We start from the raw sequence: 12188 nt of genomic DNA on the forward strand, positions 1-12188 counted from the left end.
CAGGATGTAGACTGGAATTGCATTTAAAGCATACGAAAAGAGGCAGAACGTCGACAATGATGCACTTGGCCAAAAAGGGCGTCCGTGTTTTTTCCTGAATATATTCAGGAAAAAAACGCGTACGCCCTTTTTGGCCAACCAAGCAAGCTTGCAAAGGAAATCTGCACTACAATGAAGTCTCACTTCCCCCCAGTCAAAAGGGCCATCTGAAAAAAGTGTAAAATCCAGAAAGGCAGGACAGGCCATAGAGAACTGGGAGCCTTGTTATGCTGATGGGCGGGATGTAACTTGCCAACAGCCACTCAGGAGAAGTGTATGGTGTTTCCTGGAACATCTAAAACAAAGCAACAGAGCCTAGGGCACTTCCACTTATGGTCCTATAGCTTAGGGAAATTAAAATCAAAAAGACACAGCCACCCCAAAATTTGGTATGGCTCTTATTACAAGAACCTTGTTTACGGTACAAGTTCAATATCGCAGAAAGTGAAAAATGGATAAAGAAGTTGTGGTACTTACGTACAATGCAATATCACTCAGCAATGAAATCTATATCATCAGGCCCGTAGCAGCATAGAGTGCATTCAGGTATGATGATTCTAACTGAAATAAGTCACACAGAATAAGAAACATCATAAGATATCACTAATACACGGAATGTAAACTTGGCTACACAGGAACTGGATTACAAAAGAGAAGATGGTCTCAAATTTATAAAACCAACTTATGCTTGCTTAAGGGGAAAGGTGAGTTGGGGTGCTGCATAAAACCAGAGATTGAAATGAGCACAGATAATGTTCCTTAAGCCAAATATGTAATAGACAAGAGCTACTCCTTGCTCAACGAAATGGACTCAAAACCCCATATTAAACGCCTAATAATGTACCTGACTAGTAAGTATCTTAAAACCTATGGATTGCTATGTCTCTGAAAGTGAATCAATCGTGAGTACAGGGGCAAAAACGCAGCAGTGACAGGATTGGAGAGTTTTGGTGAGCAAATGAAGACCCTTTGAAGTCATATTGCATGGTACCCATTCCACGGGTCTCAACTCTCCAGGTTTAAGGTATTCTTCCTTCAGCTAAAACATGCATGTGGAACCCAGAGTATGATCAACCATGTGATCGGGAGACGTGTTGAAATATGTCTCACTTCTCGTCCCCTGGTACTCGGGTGCAACATTCCAGACGCTTTACTAACACTCTCCCGACTTGGAGAGTCAGTGCCTTTAACCTCCTGTTTGGCCCAGTTTGCAAATTCCGCGGAAGATGAACAGGAATAGGGAGAACCAATGAGAGACTAGCTGGAGGTGTCTGGACGGGAAAATTTAACTCTCATTTCCCACCAGGAAGAGGAATTAACCAAAGGCTCAGCGTGCCATGCCGGAATCAGATTAGGGCCTGAAGCACTCCTGCGGTGTTGCGGCCAGCTCACAAGAAAGCGAGTTGAAGAAAGGAGCTCAGGGGCACTGTAATTCACAAACCTGCAGAGTTATAAATGACAGCTATCATCCAAAAATATACTGAAGTAAGGCTGCCAAGAGGACTTGAAAGCCGGGCAGAATTGCAGGAAACCGATTTCAGGAGGTAGACTGGAATTGCATTTAAAGCATAGGAAAAGAGGCAGAAGGTCGACAATGATGCACTTGGCCAAAAAGGGCGTATGCGTTTTTTCCTGAATATATTCAGGAAAAAAAGCATACGCCCTTTTTGGCCAACCAAGCAAGCTTGCAAAGGAAATCTGCACTACAATGACGTCTCACTTCCCCCCGGTCACAAGGGCCATCTGAAAAAAGTGTAAAATCCAGAAAGGCAGGACAGGCCATGGAGAACTGGGAGCCTTGTTATGCTGATGGGCGGGATGTAAATTGCCAACAGCCACTCGGGAGAAGTGTATGGTGTTTCCTGAAACATCTAAAAAACAAAGCAACAGAGCCTAGGGCACTTCCACTTATGGTCCTATAGCTTAGGGAAATTATAATCAAAAAGACACAGCGACCCCAAAGTTTGGGACGGCTCTGTTTACAAGAACCTCGTTTACGGTGCAAGTTCAATATCGCAGAAAGTGAAAACTTGATAAAGAAGTTGTGGTACTTACGTACAATGCAATATCCCTCAGCAATGAAATCTATGTCATCAGGCCCATAGCAGCATAATGAGTGGATTCAGGTATGATGATTCTAACTGAAATAAGTCACACAGAAATAGAAACATCATAAGATATCACTAATACACGGAATGTAAACTTGGCTACACGGGAAATGGATTACAAAACAGAAGAGGGTCTCAAATTTAGAAAATCAACTTATGCTTGCTTAAGGGGAAAGGTGAGTTGGGGTGCTGCATAAAACCAGAGATTGAAATGAACACAGATAAAGTTCCTTAAGCCAAATACGTAATAGACAAGAGCTACTCCTTGCTCAACGAAATGGACTCAACACCCCATATTAAACGCCTAAGAATGTACCTGACTAGTAAGTATCATAAAACCTATGGATTGCTATGTCTCCGAAAGAGAATCAAGCGTGTGTACAGGGGCATAAACGCAGCAGTGATAGGATTGGAGAGGTTCGGTGAGCAAATGAAGACCCTTTGAAATCATATTGCATGGTACCCATTCCAAGGGTCTCAACTCTCCAGGTTTAAGGGATTCTTCCTTCAGCTAAAACATGCATGTGGAACCCAGACTATGATCAACCGTGTGATCGGGAGACGTGTTCAAATATGTCTCAGTTTTCCTCCCCTGGTACTCGGGTGCAACATTCCAGATGCTTTACTAACACTCTCCCGACTTGGAGAGTCAGTGCCTTTAACCTCTTGTTTAGCCCAGTTTGCAATTTCTGTGGAAGATGAACAGGAATAGGGAGAACCAATGAGAGACTAGCTGGAGGTGTCTGGACGGGGAAATTTAACTCTCATTTCCCACCAGGAAGAGGAATTAACCAAAGGCTCAGTGTGCCGTGCCGGAACCAGATTAGGGCCTGAAGCAATCCTGCGGTGTTGCGGCCAGCTCACAAGAAAGCGAGTTGAAGAAAGGAGCTCAGTGGCACTGTAATTCACAAATCTGCAGAGTTATAAATGACAGCTATCGTCCAAAAATATACTGAAGTAAGGCTGCCAAGAGGACTAGAAGCGGGGCAGAATTGCAGGAAACCGATTTCAGGAGGTAGTCTGGAATTGCATTTAAAGCATAGGAAAAGAGGCAGAACGTCCACAATGATGCACTTGGCCAAAAAGGGCGTATGTGTTTCTTCCTGAATATATTCAGGAAAAAACGCATACGCCCTTTTTGGCCAACCAAGCAAGCTTGCAAAGGAAATCTGCACTGCAATGAAGTCTCACTTCCCCCCGGTCAAAAGGGCCATCTGAAAAAATTGTAAAATCCAGAAAGGCAGGACAGGCCATGGAGAACTGGGAGCCTTGTTATGCTGATGGGCGGTCTGTAAATTGCCAACAGCCACTGGGGAGAAGTGTATGGTGCTTCCTGAAACATCTAAAAAACAGAGGAACAGAGCCTAGGGCACTTCCACTTATGGTCCTATAGCTTAGGGAAATTAAAATCAAATAGGCACAGCCACGTCAAAGTTGGGGCGGCTCTGTTTACAAGAACCTCGTTTACGGTACAAGTTCAATATCGCAGAAAGCGAAAAATGGATAAAGAAGTTTTGGTACTTACGTACAATGCAATATCACTCAGCAATGAAATCTACGTCATCAGGCCCGTAACAGCATAATGAGTGGATTCAGGTATGATGATTCTAACTGAGATAAGTCACACAGAAAAAGAAACATCATAAGATATCACTAATACACGGAATGTAAACTTGCTACACAGGAACTGAATTACAAAACAAAACAGGGTCTGAAATTTAGAAAACCAACTTATGCTTGCTTAAGGGGAAAGGTGAGTTGGGGTGCTGCATAAAACCAGAGATTGAAATGAGCACAGATAAAGTTCCTTAAGCCAATTATGTAATAGACAAGAGCTACTCCTTGCTCAACGAAATGGACTCAACACCCCATATTAAATGCCTAAGAATGTGCCTGACTAGTAAGTATCTTAAAACCTATGGATTGCTATGTCTCCGAAAGAGAATCAAGCGTGTGTACAGGGGCATAAACGCAGCAGTGATAGGATTGGAGAGGTGCGGTGAGCAAATGAAGACCCTTTGAAGTCATATTGCATGGTAACGGTTCCACGGGTCTCAACTCTCCAGGTTTAAGGGATTCTTCCTTCAGGTAAAGCATGCATGTGGAACCCAGAATATGATCAACCGTGTGATTGGGAGACGTGTTCCAATATGTCTCAGTTCTCGTCCCCTGGTACTCGGGTGCAACATTCCAGACGCTTTACTAACGCTCTGCCGACTTGGAGAGTCAGTGCCTTTAACCTCCTGTTTGGCCCAGTTTGCAATTTCTGCGGAAGATGAACAGGAATAGGGAGAACCGATGAGAGACTAGCTGGAGGTGTCTGGACGGGCAAATTTAACTCTCATTTCCCACCAGTTAGAGGAATTTACCAAAGGCTCAGCGGGCCGTGCCGGAACCAGATTAGGGCCTGAAGCAATCCTGCGGTGTTGCAGCCAGCTCACAAGAAAGCGAGTTGAAGAAAGGAGCTCAGGGGCACTGTAATTCACAAACCTGCAGAGTTATAAATGACAGCTATCGTCCAAAAATATACTGAAGTAAGGCTGCCAAGAGGACTTGAAAGCGGGGCAGAATTGCAGGAAACCGATTTCAGGAGGTAGACTGGAATTGCATCTAAAGCATAGGAAAAGAGGCAGAACGTCGACAATGATGCACTTGGCCAAAAAGTGCGTATGCGTTTTTTCCTGAATATATTCAGGAAAAAGCGCATACGCCCTTTTTGGCCAACCAAGCAAGCTTGCAAAGGAAATCTACACTACAATAAAGTCTCACTTCCCACCGGTCAAAAGGGCCATCTGAAAAAAGTGTAAAATCCAGAAAGGCAGGACAGGCCATGGAGAACTGGGAGCCTTGTTATGCTGATGGGCAGGATGTAAATTGCCAACAGCCACTTGGGAGAAGTGTATGGTGTTTCCTGAAACATCTGAGAAACAAAGCAACAGAGCTTAGGGCAATTCCACTTATGGTCCTATAGCTTAGGGAAATTAAAATCAAAAAGACACAGCCACCCCAAAGTTTGGGACAGCTCTGTTTACAAGAACCTCGTTTACGGGACAAGTTCAATATCGCAGAAAGTGAAAAATGGATAAAGAAGTTTTGGTACTTACGTACAATGCAATATCACTCAGCAATGAAATCTATGTCATCAGGCCCGTAGCAGCATAATGAGTGAATTCAAGTATGATGATTCTAACTGAAATAAGTCACAAGAAAAAGAAACATCATAAGATATCATTAATACACGGAATGTAAACTTGGCTACACAGGAACTGGATTACAAAACAGAACAGGGTCTCAAATTTAGAAAACCAACTTATGCTTGCTTAAGGGGAAAGGTGAGTTGGGTTGCTGCATAAAACCAGAGATTGAAATGAGCACAGATAAAGTTCCTTAAGCCAAATATGTAATAGACAAGAGCTACACCTTGCTCAACGAAATGGACTCAACACCCCATATTAAACGCCTAAGAATGTGCCTGACTAGTAAGTATCTTAAAACCTATGGATTGCTATGTCTCCGAAAGAGAATCAAGCGTGTGTACAGGGGCATAAACGCAGCAGTGATAGGATTGGAGAGGTGCGGTGAGCAAATGAAGACCCTTTGAAGTCATATTGCATGGTAACGGTTCCACGGGTCTCAACTCTCCAGGTTTAAGGGATTCTTCCTTCAGCTAAAGCATGCATGTGGAACCCAGAATATGATCAACCATGTGATCGGGAGACGTGTTCCAATATGTCTCAGTTCTCGTCCCCTGGTACTCGGGTGCAACATTCCAGATGCTTTACTAACACTCTCCCGACTTGGAGAGTCAGTGCCTTTAACCTCCTGTTTGGCCCAGTTTGCAATTTCTGCGGAAGATGAACAGGAATAGGGAGAAACGATGAGAGACTAGCTGGAGGTGTCTGGACGGGCAAATTTAACTCTCATTTCCCACCAGAAAGAGGAATTAACCAAAGGCTCAGCGGGCCATGCCGGAACAAGATTAGGGCCTGAAGCAATCCTGCGGTGTTGCGGCCAGCTCACAAGAAAGCGAGTTGAAGAAAAGAGCTCAGGGGCACTGTAATTCACAAAGATGCAGAGTTATAAATGACAGCTATCGTCCAAAAATATACTGAAGTAAGGCTGCCAAGCGGACTTGAAAGCAGGGCAGAATTGCAGGAAACCGATTTCAGGAGGTAGACTGGAATTGCATTTAAAGCATAGGAAAAGAGGCAGAACATCGACAATGATGCACTTGGCCAAAAAGGGCGTATGTGTTTCTTCCTGAATATATTCAGGAAAAAACGCATACGCCCTTTTTGGCCAACCAAGCAAGCTTGCAAAGGAAATCTGCACTACAATGAAGTCTCACTTCCCCCAGGTCAAAAGGGCCATCTGAGAAAAGTGTAAAATCCAGAAAGGCAGGACAGGCCATGGAGAACTGGGAGCCTTGTTATGCTGATGGGCGGGATGTAAATTGCCAACAGCCACTGGGGAGAAGTGTATGGTGCTTCCTGAAACATCTAAAAAACAGAGGAACAGAGCCTAGGGCACTTCCACTTATGGTCCTATAGCTTAGGGAAATTAAAATCAAATAGGCACAGCCACGCCAAAGTTTGGGACGGCTCTGTTTACAAGAACCTCGTTTACGGTACAAGTTCAATATCGCAGAAAGCGAAAAATGGATAAAGAAGTTTTGGTACTTACGTACAATGCAATATCACTCAGCAATGAAATCTACGTCATCAGGCCCGTAGCAGCATAATGAGTGGATTCAGGTATGATGATTCTAACTGAGATAAGTCACACAGAAAAAGAAACATCATAAGATATCATTAATACACGGAATGTAAACTTGCTACACAGGAACTGAATTACAAAACAAAACAGGGTCTGAAATTTAGAAAACCAACTTATGCTTGCTTAAGGGGAAAGGTGAGTTGGGGTGCTGCATAAAACCAGAGATTGAAATGAGCACAGATAAGATTCCTTAAGCCAAATATGTAATAGACAAGAGCTACTACTTGCTCAACGAAATGGACTCAACACCCCATATTAAATGCCTAAGAATGTGCCTGACTAGTAAGTATCTTAAAACCTATGGATTGCTATGTCTCCGAAAGAGAATCAAGCGTGTGTACAGGGGCATAAACGCAGCAGTGATAGGATTGGAGAGTTTTGGTGAGCAAATGAAGACCCTTTGAAGTCATATTGCATGGTAGCCATTCCACGGGTCTCAACTCTCCAGGTTTAAGGGATTCTTCCTTCAGCTAAAGCATGCATGTGGAACCCAGAGTATGATCAACCATGTGATCGGGAGACGTGTTCCAATATGTCTCAGTTCTCGTCCCCTGGTACTCGGGTGCAACATTCCAGACGCTTTACTAACGCTCTGCCGACTTGGAGAGTCAGTGCCTTTAACCTCCTGTTTGGCCCAGTTTGCAATTTCTGCGGAAGATGAACAAGATTAGGGAGAACCGATGAGAGACTAGCTGGAGGTGTCTGGACGGGCAAATTTAACTCTCATTTCCCACCAGGAAGAGGAATTAACCAAAGGCTCAGCGGGCCGTGCCAGAACAAGATTAGGGCCTGAAGCAATCCTGCGGTGTTGCGGCCAGCTCACAAGAAAGCGAGTTGAAGAAAGGAGCTCAGGGGCACTGTAATTCACAAACCTGCAGAGTTATAAATAACAGCTATCGTCCAAAAGTATACTGAAGTAAGGCTGCCAAGAGGACTTGAAAGCGGGCCAGAATTGCAGGCAACCGATTTCATGAGGTAGACTGGAATTGCATTTAAAGCATAGGAAAAGAGGCAGAACGTGGACAATGATGCACTTGGCCAAAAAGGGCGTATGCGTTTTTTCCTGAATATATTCAGGAAAAAACGCATACGCCCTTTTTGGCCAACCAAGCAAGTTTGCAAAGGAAATCTGCACTACAATGAAGTCTCACTTCCCCCCGGTCAAAAAGGGCCATCTGAAAAAAGTGTAAAATCCAGAAAGGCAGGACAGGCCATGGAGAACTGGGAGCCTTGTTATGCTGATGGGCGGGATGTAAATTGCCAACAGCCACTCGGGAGAAGTGTATGGTGTTTCCTGAAACATCTAAGAAACAAAGCAACAGAGCCTAGGGCACTTCCACTTATGGTCCTATAGATAAGGGAAATTAAAATCAAAAAGACACAGCCACCCCAAAATTTGGGACGGCTCTGTTTACAGGAACCTCTTCTTCAGCACAAGTTAAATATGCCAGAGAACAAATAATGGATAAAGAAGTTGCGGTACTTACGTACAACAGAATACCTCTCAGCAATGAAAACTATGTCACCAGGCCAATACCAGCATAATGAGTGGATTGAGGCACGGTGATTCTAAGTGAAAAAAGTCACACAGAAAAAGAAACATCATAAGGTACCACTAATACATGGAATGAGAACTTGGCTACACATGAACTGATTTACAAAACAGAACACGGTCTCAAATTTAGAAAACCAACTTATGCTTGCTTAAGTGGGAAGGTGAGTTGGGGTGCTGCATAAAAGCAGAGTTTGAAATTAGCACAGATACCGTTCCATAAGCCAAATATTTAATAGACAAGACCTACCCCTTGCTCAAGGAAATGGACTCAGCAATGAGGTATCACCTCACACCTGGTAGAATGGGCATCATCAGAAAATCTACAAACAAAAAATGCTGGAAAGGGTGTGGAGAAAAGGAACCCTCTTCCACTATAGTTGGGAATATAAATTGATACAGTCACTATGGAGAACAATATGGAGTTTCTTAAGAAACTAACAGTAGAATTACCATATGATACAGCAATCCCAGTTCTGGACATATACCCAGACAAAACCATAAATCAAAAAGAGACATTCACCGCAATGTTCATTGCCTCACTCTTTACAATATCGAGGTAATGGAAGCAACCTAAATGCCCACAGACAGACGAATGCATAAAGCTGTGGCATATATAAAATGGAATATTACTAAGCCATGAAAAGGAATGAAATTGGGTCATTTGTAGAGACGTCGATGGATCTAGAGAGTGTCATACAGAGTGAAGTAAGTCAGAAAGAGAAAAACAAATCTTGTATATTCATGCATATATGTGGAACCTAGAAAAACTGTACAGGTTAACCATTTTGCAAGGCATAAATAGAGCAACAGATGTAGACAACAAACGTATGGACAACAAGGGTGGAAGGCTGTTGGGGGGGTGGTGGTGGGAGGAGTTGAGAGACTGGGATTGGCATGTATACATTTATACGTATAAAATAGGTAACCAATAAGAACCTGCTGTATAAAAATATAAAATAAAATTCAAAATTAAAAAGAAATAAAATTTAAAAAATAAAACAGAAAAAACAATTATTCCCTTCACATACATGTATTTATATGAATAAATTATTTCCATGCTTATATCTGTAAATACAAAAAAGAGGAATAAAATCTACCTTGAACCAAAAACGAAAAAGAGAAAAAAAACACAGAACCCACCAGTTCCACAGAGGAAAACCGTATCAGGGCACTTGCTCCAGTTGTAAACAATTCTGAAGTTGGTCAGTGGTGGGGAATCGTCTCCCATTCAGCCAGCAGCCCCCACGCAACAAGCGTCCTCATTGCAAAGCTGGGGCACCGTGCTGAGGCATCTGTGAGTAAACGTGAGCTGAGCCCCAGGCCAGTTGCTGCTGAACTATTCCCACCCGTCCCAGGTAAAACACCTGAATATATACAAGGACTTGAAAGCCTAGAGGAAGGGCCATAGAGCCACACGAGTGACAGCATGCCGGCCGACTTGGTGCCTGCAGGCCAGCCAGGATGGTCCTGGCCCTGGGTGCTCTTCTGGAAGATTTCCATTTCCCTGCCTGAGATACCCGTCCTGTCCCTGCCCCCACTGCTTCTTTCCTTCCTCACCTCTGCCCAGGGAGAAATTCCAGCAGCAGGTATAGGTGACACATCCTCTTCTTTAGCAGGTGGCAGCCTGGCAACTGCTGCAGAAAGTCCAGCAGAGCCCCACTCACACTGGGCCACCCACAAAGCCGTGGCCTCTCACTCCCTCCCACCAGCCCAGCCCCGAGACTGCTGACAGGGCAGAGAAAATGGCGTCAGGCACGGCTGCAGGGCCTCTTGCTGCCTGGAGTGGTATTTATATTGATCTCAACCCAGGCACACCTGGGGAGGGCTGGCCGGCACGGTAAGGCTGCCCAGGTCAGCCAATCATCACCCCTCAGGGGCTCACAGTTGCAGAAAATGGAACTTGCTGAACCGGCCAGGTCCAAGGAACAGGTGTGGGCTCCTGAGAGTCAGGATAGACAAGGGGCTGCAGCTTTGGCTTGTTTTCTAATCATTTTATCTGGCCCATGAGTGGGAGACAACTTCAAGAAAACCCTCTCCTAATGAGAGGAACCCAGGAGTCAGGGAGAGGAGGGGTGGGTGGTGGTTGGAGACAGAGGCCTGGTGCCCCGGGTGCAGTGGAAGTCTCTGGAAGACCAGGTGGAGGGAGGCCGCACAGAGTGATGCCCAGGGTCACAGACCTGTCGCAGCTGCTGTTTGTTAGTTCAAGTCCTGCTCTGAGGTGCTCTGTGTCAGCTCTGAGCGACAGGTGAGCTGGGGGTGCTCTGCAATGAGGGCTATGTGCACGGTTCCTGTGTGCCCAGCCCTGCCACGGTACCTGCAAGGGTAGCTCTGTATCCTGGGAGGGGCCTGACCACGAGAGCCCCGTGGGCTGGGGTGGGGGTGGGGTACCTGCCCAGGTGAGCTCCATATTCTGGGATTGGTCTGACCACGAGAGCCCCATGGGCTGCTGGGGACCTGGTAAAGGATGTCAGGACAGTCAGTGAAGCCACCGAGGATATACCTCCAGCTGCTCCTAATTCCTACACCCTGCTGGTCATTCTACCAACCACCAGGACATGGTATTCTGTATTAGTCTTCAATGATGCCTTCTTTTGTATTCCATTAGTCCCAGAGTCACAAGAAATTTTGGCTTGTGAGTGGCAGGACTCAACATACAACTAAAACAATACTTCTGGGCCGTCTTGCCCCAAGGGTGCAAAAATTCCCACACCATCTTTGGGGAAAGCTTAGCTAAAGACCTAAAAGTTCTACCTCTGGAAAAGGAAACCCTCCTTCAGTACGCAGATGACATTCTGATCGCCAGCCCTACTAAGGAGGCCTCTGAACTACCAAGCCAATAAAGGATAGAAGTTGTCCAAGAAAAAGCTCAAATATCACAGACTGCGGTGACCTGCCTGGGCTTCGTTCTCACAGAAGGTCGGAGAAGCCCATCCCAGGAAAGGGAAGAAACCATTTTCAGCCTTACCCCTTTCTAAAACTAGAAGACAGCTTAGGGGTTCCTGGGGAGGCCAGGGTTTGCTGCTTCTGGATCCCTAACTACAGTCTACTAGCTGGGCCTCTATATGAAACACTGAAAGGAAAAGATGATGATCCTGTTGAATAGAATCCAGAAGTGGCCTTTCAAGAATGGAAAGAGCAGTCAATTCAGACCCTTGCCCTGGAACTCCCTAATTTAGCTAAACCCTTTGACCTTTACATTCCCGGTGAAAGGTGAATCGCCATTGGAGAATTAGTGCAAAACTGGGACCACTTGAAATGGAACAATGCAAGAATGCCATCCAGGTAGGATAAACTACGGGCACCAAGGGGCTTGGCCCACTGCCACATCTGGCCAAGATACTGGCGGTATCTAAAAACCTGGAAATCAGCAGCCCCAAAGGCCACCTCCCTCCTAAGGGAAAAGGACCCCACGTGGTGATCCTAACCACCAACCATGCCCTGAAGTTGCAGGGTTCGCTCCGTGGGCACACCAACCTCGAGTGAGGAGGCCCTCCAACTCCAACATCCAGAGAGATAACTGGGGGCAACAGGGCACCATGACGACTCGTGTGAACATCACTTGACCTGGAGTTTCTCTCATAAAACAACAAGAGTGTGTCCCAAAAGAGTAGACTACTGCTTGCAGGACTTACTGCACCCAGAGGGGAGCTAATAATCTTGGCGGGGGAACCGTATATCACACTGTCACCATAGAAAAGCCTACAGACACC

The sequence above is a fragment of the Orcinus orca genome, unplaced genomic scaffold, assembly GCF_937001465.1.
Source record: "Orcinus orca unplaced genomic scaffold, mOrcOrc1.1 scaffold_64, whole genome shotgun sequence".
NCBI classification, from domain to species: domain Eukaryota; kingdom Metazoa; phylum Chordata; class Mammalia; order Artiodactyla; family Delphinidae; genus Orcinus; species Orcinus orca.